Genomic DNA, 13,279 nt, shown 5'->3' on the forward strand with positions numbered 1-13,279 from the left:
TCGATTTCAGTTGTACAAACAATATTACCGAGTACGAAGCCCTGCTTTTGGGTCTTCGGAAGCTAAAAGCAATGGGAATCAGAAGGGCCATTCTTAAAACTGATTCCCAGGTTGTTTCGCGTCATATCGACAAGAGTTGCAAGGCTAAAGATCCGAAGCTTGAAAAATATCTAGACATGGTTCGAAGAGTTGAAGCTTCCTTCGAAGGATTTTCTGTCAAAAGTATCCCTCGAGGACAAAATGAACATGCTGATTTGCTAGCTAAGTCAGCAGCACAGGGGTTGCCTTTGCCTTCGGATGTGTTCTTCGAAACAATAAAGGCACCTTCAGTGGAACTCCTTGAAAGAGCAGTCCTCAATATATCTCCTGTTTATAGCGAAGATTGGAGAACTGAAATCATCTCTTACCTTCAGGGTAAATTCCTTTCAGATGACGAAACTTATAACAGGAGGATAGAGGCAAGAGCTCGTCCATATGTCATGATAGAAGGGGAGTTGTACAAGCATGGAGTTTGTGCTCCGTTGCTCAAGTGTTTATCTAGAACCGAAGGCATAGAGTTGATGAAAGAAATACATGCAGGCCTGTGTGGATCTCACATTGGATCTAGGCCGTTACTTGGAAAAGTTTTCCGTCAAGGGTTTTATTGGCCGAAGGCAGCTTCGGATGCAGCGGAATTAGTTCAAAAGTGCGAAGGTTGTCAGAAATGTGCAAGAGATCAAAAACAACCTTCGTCCTTAACGCAGCTCATACAACCCATTTGGCCATTGCAAAGGTGGGGCCTTGACTTGTTGGGTCCATTGCCACCGGCCCAAGGGAACTTAAGATATGTTGTAGTGGCTGTGGAATATTTTTCCAAATGGATTGAGGCAAAGCCTTTAGCCACAATAACTTCGGCCACCATTCAAAAGTTTTTCTGGCAGAATATTGTTTGTCGTTTCGGGATACCAAAGGCCATCACTGTGGATAATGGAACACAGTTCGACTCCGAAGCTTTTAGGGATTTCTGTGATCAAATTGGTACGAAGATCCATTTTGCATCAGTCAGGCATCCGGAGTCAAATGGGCTCGTTGAAAGAGCCAATGGCATTATAATGACAGGAATAATGAAGTTAATCTTCAATCAACCCAGGGGAAAGTGGCCAGATCAGTTAACCAAAGTGGTGTGGAGCCACAACACAACAACATCAAGGTCTACAGGCTTTACTCCATTCAAGTTATTATTCGGTGACGAAGCAATAACTCCGGAGGAAGCTAAAACTGGATCAATAAGAGTAGTAGCTTCGGCAGAATCAGGTTCTGAAGATGCTTATTCTGTGGAAAAAGATGCTTTAGAAGGGATTAGGCTTCAAGCTGTGGAGAATATCAATAAATATCAAGCCGAAACAATCAAATGGCGAGATAGAAAGGTTCGGCTAAAGAATATTGAGCCAGGACATTTGGTACTTCGGAGAGTGGCCAACCCAGACACAGTGGGCAAGTTGCAGTTGAAATGGGAGGGACCTTTCTTAGTAGCATCTTCGTCAAGACCCGGTTCATACAGATTGAAGGATATGGACGGCAACGACATTCCTAGATCTTGGAATGCGGATGAGCTTCGGCGATATTATGTGTAACTTGATGTAACTTTTTTATGTTTTTTCTTTTTCATGGCACCCTTTTCCTTTCTAAAGGGGGAGAAAGGTTTTTAATGGGGCCATCATATGTAATTACCTTTTTAGTTCTATAAGAGCAAAATCCCCCAAAGAATGTAAATGTAAAAGCTGAGAACGCACCATCGAGTGCCGAAAAGTAAAAAGCGAACAAGCTCCAAAGTCGTTCCTAAGGGAATGCAGAGCTTACAGCGAAAAGTCAACGCTGATTCCGCCAAAAGTAAAAGGCGAAGAAGCTCCAAAGTCATTCCTAAGGGAATGCAGAGCTTACAGCGAAAAGTCAACGCTGATTCCGCCAAAAGTAAAAGGCGAAGAAGCTCCAAAGTCGTTCCTAAGGGAATGCAGAGCTTACAGCGAAAAGTCAACGCTGATTACGCCGAAAGTAAAAGGCGAAGAAGCTCCAAAGTCGTTCCTAAGGGAATGCAAAGCTGATGTGTGATTGTTTCTAAGAAAATAATGGCTGAGAGTATAGCTTCGGATATGTGTTTGGACATTCATTCGCACATCACATTACATCATAGCATTTGCATTCATAAACATTCATCCAGGCATATGTAGGATAATCATCATCATGGCATAAGTAATTGCTTCGGCATAAGAGAAGAGCTTCTTCGCGTACAAAAAGGAGAGCTTCGGAAGAAAGGGAAATGTTGTTTTCTATGCTTCGCTGTGTACGAAAAGAAGGGAAGGTGTTTTTTCGCCTTCGGCTCAAAAAAGATAGTTTCGTCCACAACAAAGCACTTCACATACATTAATGGAAGGGTAAGAGCATGATACAAGGTATGAACAGAACTCATTAAAGACAAGTTTAGTTACATTTACAAAAGTTATCTCAAAAGTTTCCTAAGTCTGTCTACAGTCTACTCCTACTTAATCTTCGGGGGATCTTAGCTTCGGCGTCATTCTTTTCAATCATCGGCTTCGGCTTCGTCATTCTACATGAATTAAGTTGTTGTAAGTCAAAATTGAGCTTGAAGGAAGAGGTAAGCACAAGGTATGATTTCTTACTGGTTCAAGATGACTCCGAGCTTCGTCTCCAGCCTTTTCTCGCCCGCCTTTTGTCCATATCATTTTCACAAATCTATTGGAAATACTTCGGGCGAGATCAGGAATGTCATCTAGGATTGATGGTGATAAAGTAAAATTGGGCCTATTGACAATCTTTCCGTGATCGCAGCCAGCTTTTAGGAAGGCTGCAGCAGTGCCCCGAGAAGCTACCCAGGCACAGAAGTCACCGTGCCCAGCTATAACTTCGTCGAGCTCGTCAATTTCACCCTCAATATGTTCGAAGGTCTTCGATAAATCTTCAGCTGAGGGGGTGAATTTCTCACTGCTGGCTCCAACTGAGTGAAAAAATTTTCTTAATCGTTGAATGCATCTGTTGCTAAATTTCAAACATTTTTCTTGAAGGCCCGCTAATAGTTTTTTCAAATCTGAATTTTGTTGAGCTTCGGCTTCAAGTTTTGTATTAAGTTCTTGCTTTTCTTGTTCAAACTGCTCAGATTGGTGGAGAAGCTTCGTGTTCAGTTCTGTTATTTTTGCTTCGGCTTCCGCCAATAAACCTTCGGTTGCCTGGAGCTCAAAGTTCTTTTTCTCGACAGCATCTGATTGCTCCTTTATTTTGCTTTCTAAATTTTCAATTATAACTTCGTGTTTCTTGTCTTCAAAATCTTGCTGCATTTTCAAGGCTTTGCTTAACAGCATACTCTGCACGAAAACAACCTTTGTTAGACATGTTTTTTATTATTAAAAACAATAAAAGTTAAGGGAAAAGTAATTCACCTTGAAATTGGAATAAAATAAACTACCAACGATATGTTGTCGTCGGTAGCGGCTAATGTCCGTTTCTAGCTTCGGAAAACCGATACTCTTTGACAGAGTACCGATAACTTTGGCTCCAGTTTGGTTTCGGATACAATCTAATTTCTCATCATCAATACCTCCGAAGAGGAGTGCTCCTGGCTTGTACCCGCAAGATTTGGCATACTCTTTAAGCTCTTCTATTTCGGGTTCTGACAATTTTTCTCCAACTAAATTTTGGAACATGAAGGCTTCGTTTTCTGAAGCTTCATCAGCAATTTCCTTCCCTTTCCCCGACGCTGCGGCCGCGGTCTCTTCGGCGGCGGTGGTAGCTTCTTCTGCAGCCATGTCTAGTAGTATTTTGTCAATGTGTTCAATTGTGCTCTCCAGGTTCAAATCTTCAGCTGAGGCAGCTTCGGCAGCCGCGACCTCCGAAGGTGTGATTTCAATATCTGTCCCTTCCTCAGCCGCTGGTGTCTTCTGAGCTGAAGCTCTTGGCGGTGTCTTGTCAATTACCTCTGTCACACCGATGATCCTCTGTCTCTTTACTTTAGTCGTTTTCTTCATTTTTTCGGGCTCCTTTTCCTTCTGAAAAAACTTTGTCAGTTGAGGCCCCAATGGACTTAGCTTCGCAGGCAGGGATTCAGTCATTACCTTCAAAATTGCCTCCACATCAGTGGCAGAGGGTGATGTGGGGGTTTCTTCTTCGTCAGATATTTTTCGCTTCGGAGAAGACGCTTTCCTCTTCTTCGGAATTTTCTTCTTTGGTGGTTCTTTTTCATCTTCATTTAAGGCTTCAGTTATCCTTTTCCTTTTCTGGCCTCCGGCACCTTTGTTCAGATTTTCATAGTCAGGGTATTCAAAACCCAAGGCGTCCAGCACTCGATTCAGTCTTCGCTTCGGACGGGTGCCGAAGGCCGCAGTCATCAATTGATCTTCTTTTTTGGAGTAGTTGCCAAGTATTTCATTACACATTACTTCAATTGTATCCAGCCACTCTTGGCAAGGTGTTTTAAAGTATTTCTTAAACTTGAAATAGTAAGGTAAACGCACAAGTTCACCTTCTTTCTTTTCCCCCTTTAGCTTCGGCATTTCCCATTCTTTTAAACTAGGAAAAACCTTGAAAGCCAAAAACTCCTGAACCAGGTCTCTTGTACTGATATGCTCTGCAATAATTCTGAATTCATTCATTGCTTTTTGAGTTGGACCTTCCGGTGTCATGTTGCAATGGGGGCGGGTTTCTCCGAAGATTAGTTCAAGTGGACTTTGCACAAGCTTCTCCTTGTCGTCATCAACCTTGACATAGAACCACTCCGACTTCCAGCCTGCTGCCCATTTGCTTCGGTAGCTTATTACAGGAAACTTTGTGGTTTTTCGGTAAGCAAAATTATAGCAACCAAAATTGTCATGCAATCCATCTTTTCTAGCCTTCGTCTGATAGTGCAGTTCGTGAACTCGACAAAAGCTGTCCGCAAACGGCTCCACCGCTTGGCTTCGGAGGGCCCAGATATAAACGCTAAGCCTAACAATAGCGTTAGGAGTCAGCTGATGAAAGTAGATACCAAACCTCTTCAGTACCTCTGCAATAATCCCGTGTAGGGGGAATCTTAATCCAGCCTTTAGAAAGCTCTTGAAAATGACAATTTCACCCTTCTCTGGTTTTGGGGTAGTCTCTTCTCCCCCGAAGCGTAATAGCTTCTTCTGATTCTCATTGAAAAAGCCCGACTTTACCATTTTGGAGAGATCAGCCTTCGAAACAGTAGACTTTCCGAAGTCCAAGTGGCTGGGCTTGCTTGGCATGGCAATTCGATAATCGTCTTCGGGATCAGTATCCTCAATATCTTCTTCTTCTGCTTCGGCAATTGCTTGTTCTGCCTGTTCTGCATCATCACTGGGGATCTTTTCCGAAGTTACCAGTCCGGACCTCTGCATCGCTTCGGAGATGGGAACAGTCTCCGAACCTTCAGCTTCGCCCCCCTCACGCTCAACCCTAGCGGTAGAACGCACTCTGGCCATTTAATTCTGAATTTGTAAAAATTTAATACTTTTTTCTTCCCAAGTTTTTTCTTCTGACGAAGCAGGCTTCAAACTGGAGCTTCGTTCGATTCCGAGAGTTAAGCTTCGGCGATGGTTAAAAATTTTGGCAGCAAAACAGTGCAAATAGCAATGAATGCTGTGGTAACTTCACACCTACTCGTCTGTTTATATAGTACTGCAGGTAAGAAGGCGAAGCGCCAGGATTTTTACACCAGGCGGGCACCCGCTCGCACTCGCTGCAAGGTGGACCGCAGAGACCAAACAGTAACTCTGCAAGGTGGGACCGCTACGCGCCGGGAAACTGAATCGTTTCTCGACAACGAGCTCAGGGAAGGTGTTTTTTGGACCTTCGGCTCCCCGAAGCTTAAGAGACTTTTTTCACGGATCAAGCTCGTTACGAAAAACGATCTAGCACCGCGAAAGGGGCTACTGTTGGGTCTATGCTTCGTCGCCGAAGGTCTTCTAGGAAGAAGCGGCTTTCGGCTGAAGCTGCTTGTGTGAGATGGCCGAAGGTTCCTCTTCATGAAGCTTCGGTATTACAAACCGACTTAAGGATAGAATGACCTTTTAGTCCATAAAGGTCTGGGTCAATGTTGTAAACTTTTATGAGGGGCATGATTGTAATTCCTCACAGGCTGTGTCCTGTGCCTATAAATAGTGAACAGTATTCCTTTACTGTTCAGGGATTCTAGCAATTGTAATCGCATCTTTCGGGAACCAATCTTTGCCAAGGCAGAGGTACAATTGTATTCAATAATTCAATATATTAAATAAATACAATTTAATTCGTTTATGATCCATTTATCTTTTCATACCCTTTATTTTATGTTATCTTATATCATCTATTAGAATTTAATTACGAAGACTTAACCTTCGTAATTATATTCTCATCAACCTTCGTCCATGGTTCATTATCCTCATGGGAATATTGTTTCATGGGCGAAGGGCGTTAACATTTAACATTTTATGTTGCCTTGTTCTTAATTCATAGCATTTGAGAACAAGTCCCCAACACGGAGCTTTCGGCCCGTCGGACCACGGCGTCCTCCAGGAGATTCTTGAGCTCTCCCTGAATTCGCTGCCCCTCGGTGGTTGATGGCTCCGGCATCACGCGGAGAAGCATTGCCGCTGCAGCCAGGTTCTGGCCGACTCCACTGGAAGTGGGTGGCGGCCTCACCCTGACATCGTCGGTGATGCGGTGCTGGATACCCTGGGGTAGATGACGCATTTCTCTGGCCGGAGGTTGGCCCGCCCATTCCTGTCCGATGTCCCGACAGATCGGCTCAAGTGTTCCTGCTCCCTCGTCGAGCCTGGCCTGCACCCCGCGGATTTGCTCGAGCTGTGGGTCATGACCCCCCGCTGGAACGGGGACCACAGCTAGCTCCCGTAGGATGTCAACGCGAGGCACAAGCCTAGGGAGATCACCGTTCTCCGGCATACCAAGATGGTTGCCTTCGGAAGGACCCCCTAGATCGACGTGGAAACATTCACGACTTGGGCCGCAGCCCTCGTTGTCGAGGCTGCGGCTACCGTCGGAACAGTCGGAAAGGCAGTAGTCACACGCGGTCATAAAGTCCCGCATGGCACTGGGGTTACCAAGTCCGGAGAAATCCCGACAGAAGTCGGGCTCGTCATCTTCCTCGGACCCCGAGGGCCCGTAGGTCGAGACGTCCGTCAGCCGGTCCCAGGGTGACCGCATACGATACCCCAGAGGGTTTGGACTCGCCTCTACGAGAGCGCCCACCAAAGCGAAGCCGCTTGGCGGGTCGAGGCTGAATCCAAGAGGCGTGAGATGGGAATCGGTGGGTACCTCTTGGTCGACGGGCGGTGACGAAGTCACGTCAGGGACTGACTGCACCGTCGTCTTAGGTATGAGGGTGACGCCTAGCAAGTCCTTCACGAGCGTGCTGGCGTCGTCCGTTTGCTTGGGATTGGCGTGTTGCGGGGAGAGGGCGCTCGTCTTCGTCTCAGACGCGAGGTCGATGCCCGACGTGCCCCCAGTTGGGGCGCCGGCGCCGTCGACCCGCTCGATAGCCGACGAGGTGCCGCCTCCTGCTTGGCCTTGGTTGCCCCGCCTCCTCCTCCGTCGGCGGGGGAGGGGACGGGGCGAGCTCGAATGTTGTTCTTCCACCACGCGGGGAAGACGTCCTCGATTCCGTCGCCGGCGGGCGGGCTGTCGGCCGCCATTGTCGCTGTCGCACGGCGGGGGAAGGAGTATCATGTCGTAGCTGCCGTCGAGGGATATGAACTCAAGACTCCCGAAACGGAGCACCGTCCCGAGCTGGAAAGGTTGCTGGAGACTGCCCATCTGGAGCTTGACGGGAAGTTGTTCGTCAACACGCAGCAGGCCCATACCTAGCGCGCCAACTGTCGGCGTTTCGAGACCGGGGGGTCCCTAGACCGACGAGTGAATTGTCGTCGCGTGCCCCAGCCCAGATGGGTCGGTGCGAGATGGAGCGCGAAGGGGGGAGGCATCCGGAGGGAGACGTGCGTGAGAGGTGGAAATCCCGTGGCCTTCGTGTTTGTCCCGCGCCCAGGTCGGGTGCGCTTGCAGTAGGGGGTTACAAGCGTCCACGCGGGAGGGAGCGAGCGGCCTCACGCGAGCGCCTGTCCCGTCCTTCCCCGCGCGGCCAACCCTCTGTAAGAGGGCCCTGGTCCTTCCTTTTATAGGCGCAAGGAGATGATCCAAGTGTACAGTGGGGGGTGTAGCAGTGTGCTAACGTGTCTAGCGGAGGAGAGCTAGCGCCCTAAGTACATGCCATCGTGGCAGCCGGAGAGGTTTTGGCACCCGGTTCGTGTGGTGTCGTGGCCGTCGGAGGAGCGCTGGAGCCTGGCGGAAGGACAGCTGTCGGGGCTGTCGAGTCCTTGCTGACGTCCTCTTGCTTCCGTAAGGGGGCTGAGAGCCACCGTCGTCATAGAGCGTGCGGGGCACCATCATTACTTGTCTAGCGGAGCGAGCCAGATGGGACGTCGGTCTTGTTCCCCGTAGCCTGAGTCAGCTTGGGGTAGGGTAATGATGGCGCCTCTTGTTGACGTGGTCGGTCCGTGCCCTGGGTTGGGCGATGTGGAGGCTCCTCCGTGGTCGAGGTTGAGTCTGTCTTCCGAGGCCGAGGTCGAGTCCGAGCCCCTGGGTCGGGCGAGGCGGAGACCGTCGGCTGAGGCCAGGGCTGAGTCCGAGCCCTGGGGTCGGGCGAAGCGGAGTTCGTCGTCTTCCGGGGCTGAGCCGGAGTCCGAGCCCTGGGGTCGGGCGAAGCGGAGTTCGTCGTCTTCCGGGGCTGACCCCGAGTCCGAGCCCTGGGGTCGGGCGAAGCGGAGTTCGTCGTCTTCCGGGGCTGAGCCCGAGTCCGAGCCCTGGGGTCGGGCGAAGCGGAGTTCGTCGTCTTCAGGGGCTGAGCCCGAGTCCGAGCCTTGGGGTCGGGCAAAGCGGAGTTCGTCGTCTTCAGGGACTGAGCCCGAGTCCGAGCCCTGGGGTCGGGCGAAGCGGAGTTTCCTATGGCGCCTGAGGCCGGGCCTGGCTGCTTGTCAGCCTCACTCTGTCGAGTGGCACAGCAGTCGGAGCGGAGCAGGCGGTGCTGTCCTCTTGTCAGACCGGTCAGTGGAGCGGCGAAGTGACTACGGTCACTTCGGCTCTGTCGACTGGAGGGCGCGCGTCAGGATAAAGGTGTCAGGCCACCTTTGCATTAAATGCCCCTGCGATTTGGTCGGTTGGCATGGCGGTTTGGCCAAGGTTGCTTCTTGGTGAAGGCTGGGCCTCGGGCGAGCCGAAAGTATGTCCGTTGCTAGAGGGGGCCTCGGGCGAGACGTAGATCCTCCGGGGTCGGCTGCCCTGGCCCGAGGCTGGGCTCGGGCGAGGCGTGATCGGGTCCCTCGAATGGACCGATCCTTGACTTAGTCGCACCCATCAGGCCTTTGCAGCTTTGTGCTGATGGGGGTTACCAGCTGAGAATTAGGAGTCTTAAGGGTACCCCTAATTATGGTCCCCGACAAGTAGTCTTCTCCATCAAAGTGTGGAGGTTTACCAAGAGGAATTGAGAGCAAATGAGCATTGGAATTGAACGAAATACGAGAGTAATCAAAAGAATAGTTTTGATTAACCGGTTTCTTTTTAGACGAGTCATCGTCGTCGTCGTCTCTTGGTGAAGAAAAGGAGGCATCACTGTCGTAGTAAATGATCTTCTTGATCCGCCTCTTCTTCTTCCCGTCCCTCTTCTTGTGACTCGATCCTGAGTCAGTGGGCTTGTCGTCCCTTGGCTCGTTGAAGAGGGACTCCTTCTCCTTGTCGTTGACCATCATCCCCTTTCCCTTAGGATCCATCTCTTCGGGCGATTAGTCCCTTACGTGAAGAGAACGTCTCCGATACCAATCGAGAGCACCTAGAGGGGGGGGGTGAATAGGTGATCCTGTAAAATTCAACACTAATAGCCACAAAACTTTGGTTATGAAGGTTAGAACGGTTAAGTGGCTTGAAACAAGCTCTTGTGAACACAGACAATCAAAGAGAAAACAATCACAAGAGACACACGATTTTATCCCGTGGTTCGGCCAAGTAACACTTGCCTACTTCCACGTTGTGGCGTCCCAATGGACGAGGGTTGCACTCAACCCCTTTCAAGTGATCCAATGATCAACTTGAATACCACGACTTTTCTTACTTTTCTCTTTTTCCCGTTTGTGAGGAATCTCCACAAGTTGGAGTCTCTCGCCCTTACAACAAAGATCACAATGAACACACAAGAGTAAGGTTGGGAGCAACACACACGCACACAAGCCAAGACTTGAGCTCAAGATGAAGCACAAAGAGTTCACAACTAGAACGGAGCTCAAATCACTAACACGATCGATCAAGTGCGCGGAGATGGAGTGTGGGAGTCTTAGAATGTTTAGTGAATGCTTGGATTACTCCTCCATGCGCCTAGGGGTCCCTTTTATAGCCCCCAAGGCAGCTAGGAGCTGTTGGAGGCCAATAAGGAAGGCCAAAGTTGCCTTCTGTCGGGTGGCGCATCGGACAGTCCGGTGCACCACCGGACAACCATTGTTCATGTCCGGTGCGCGATCTCCTTTCTATTCTGGGGCAGACGACCATTGCAGAGTCGTGGCAGTTGGCGCACTGGACACTGTCCGGTGCACACTGGACAGTCTGGTGCCCCCTGCCGACCGTTGGAGCGGGCCACACGTCGCCCGCGGATTGCGCGGCCGACCGTTGCGCTGGCGGCCGTTGGCTCACTGGATAGTCCAGTGCACCACCGGACAGTCTGGTGAATTATAGCCGTACGTCGCAAAATTTTCCCGAGAGCGGCCAGTTCATCGGAGGATGGCCTGGCGCACCGGACACTGTCCGGTGCACCACCAGACAGTCCGTGTGCCAGACTGAGCAGAGATTTGGCTGCACCAAGCCAAGTCTTTTGGTTCTTTTCTTTTTTCTGTTTCTAGCACTCAGACAACATATGTTAGTACTCAACACAATGTACTAAGTCTAGAAACGTACCTTGTTACATGATTTGCATCTTTTGCTTGTTTGGCACATAATATTTCACTCACTTTGTGTTGGACACTTAATCACCAAAACATTATAGAAATGGCCCAAGGGCACATTTCCCTTTCACCATGGCCCCAAACGTAAGTTCTGAAACACAATTGATTAGGGTAGAATGTAGCTGGATATTTAGATATCGTGCACGCGATTGTATGAATAGAAGTGTGTCCCCATCATCCTCCCCTTCTTGAATTGGAGTCGTCCTCGACTCGATCTAATCTTTCTCACCCATGTATGGCTTCAAATCTAAAATGTTAAAGGTGGGACTAACCCCAAAATCTGGAGGCAACTCAATTGTGTATACATTATCATTATTTTTTGCAAGAACTTTATAAGGCCCAACAACACGTGGCATGAGTTTAAATTTTCTCAAATTAGGAAACCTATCCTTTCTCAAATGAACCCACACCAAATCACCTAGTTCTAATTTTATTTCCTTCCTACCTTTACTAGCAGCAATACGATATTTTTCATTTATCTTTTCAATTTGCAACTTAGTTGTTTCATGCATCTTAAGAATGGATTTAGAGTGTTGTGTAACATCCAAGTTCACTATTTCAGGAGTTGGTAAAGGTAGCAAATCAATTGGAGCATGAGGATTAAAACCATATACTACCATAAATGAACTAAGCTTGGTTGTGGAATGAATGGATCTATTATAAACAAACTCAATATGTGGCAAACATTCCTCCCACAACCTCAAATTATCTTTCAAAACAGCCTGTAACATAGTAGATAAAGTTTGATTAACAACCTCTGTTTGTCCATCAGTTTGGGGATGATAAGTAGTAGAAAATAACAACTATGTTCCTAGTTTAAACCACAAGGTTCTCCAAAGATGGCTTAAAAACTTAGCATCCCTATCAGAATAATAGTATTTAGGACACCATGCAACCGCACAATCTCGGTGAAGAACAAATCAACAACATGCGAAGCATTATCAGTTTTGTGACATGGTATAAAATGTGCCATCGTGGAGAAATGATCGACAACCACAAAAACGTTATCACTCCCCCTCTTTGTTCCAGGCAAGCCCAAAACAAAGTCCATAGAAATATCCTCACAAGGTACAATAAGAACATGAAGAGGCATATAAATACCATGTGGGTTAAGTCGGGACTGTTGTGAGCTTCTGTTTATGAGAGAAATTGGTTAGATTTTGTAGCAGTAAGTAGTATTCTATTTATGGTGGTTTACTTGTTGATTGATCATTATAGCTTGCTTAATTTGTTGTATATGCAATTATGCATTTTTAGGTCTATACAAAAAGTGTATCCGACTAGAACACTAGAGGCTTAATAAATTGGTCTATGTCAGTTACAATAGGAAGATAGAAAATATGTTTCCAACAATAAGAGAACTGGGATCCAAGGGAAAAATAAGCAACCCATTGATGCTTGAAGAGTTTATGTGGGAAAATGAATGGGTTGAAGAAAATAATGAAGCTAACGGTGGTAACACATATGACATGTTGTGGATGAGGCATTAGGAACAACTCAAGCTCTCCAAGGCAGGATTTCGTCAAGAATAGTTGTTGCAAGTGCTGGTTCGTCTTCTCAGCCTCAACGGACATATGTTAGGACAAGGAAGCGTTCAAGAAATGCAACAACTCAAGGTATTGAATAAGATGACAGTGATGCTCAAGAAGATGGTCCTGCCACAGCAGATGCAAAACAACAACCGCCACCAAAAGCAACTCAAGATATGGAGCAAGATGGATCTGAATCTATTGGAGGGGAAGCTGATGTTGCTTTTTGATCGGATGTTGATATGCTCTAGGTAGTAGACTAGCAGGTACTACATTATTGCTTGTACTTTCAATATTTCAGTTTAGACTTAAATAGTGCCTATCATATTGGCTATTGCAGTATTGTTTGTATATACATATATTATGTTATATACATATACATATACATATGTCCAGAAATTATATAAGGCGAGTAGGAGACGACCAGAGGTTGACTACACGTCCTAATTGTTTCCCTAATCACGATTAGGTGTCTGGTTGGTTCTTTGGAACAACCAGCTGGTTGCTCGACTTGAAGATAGTGACATAGAAATCCTCTATCCTCCGCACCAAGTCCTAACAGATGAGAAAAAGTAACAAAATTGATTGTGTAGTGTTGATCCTATGTCATGAAGCATATCGGACATGTTGTAGCAATAGAAAGTAACAAGGAACTGACGAAGGACTTTAATGTTTCAATCATACCTTAATATCGTAAAATAAAATTCATATTGAATCGGTTACAAGCTTTGA

Source organism: Zea mays, chromosome 5 (assembly GCF_902167145.1).
Source record: "Zea mays cultivar B73 chromosome 5, Zm-B73-REFERENCE-NAM-5.0, whole genome shotgun sequence".
NCBI lineage: Eukaryota > Viridiplantae > Streptophyta > Magnoliopsida > Poales > Poaceae > Zea > Zea mays.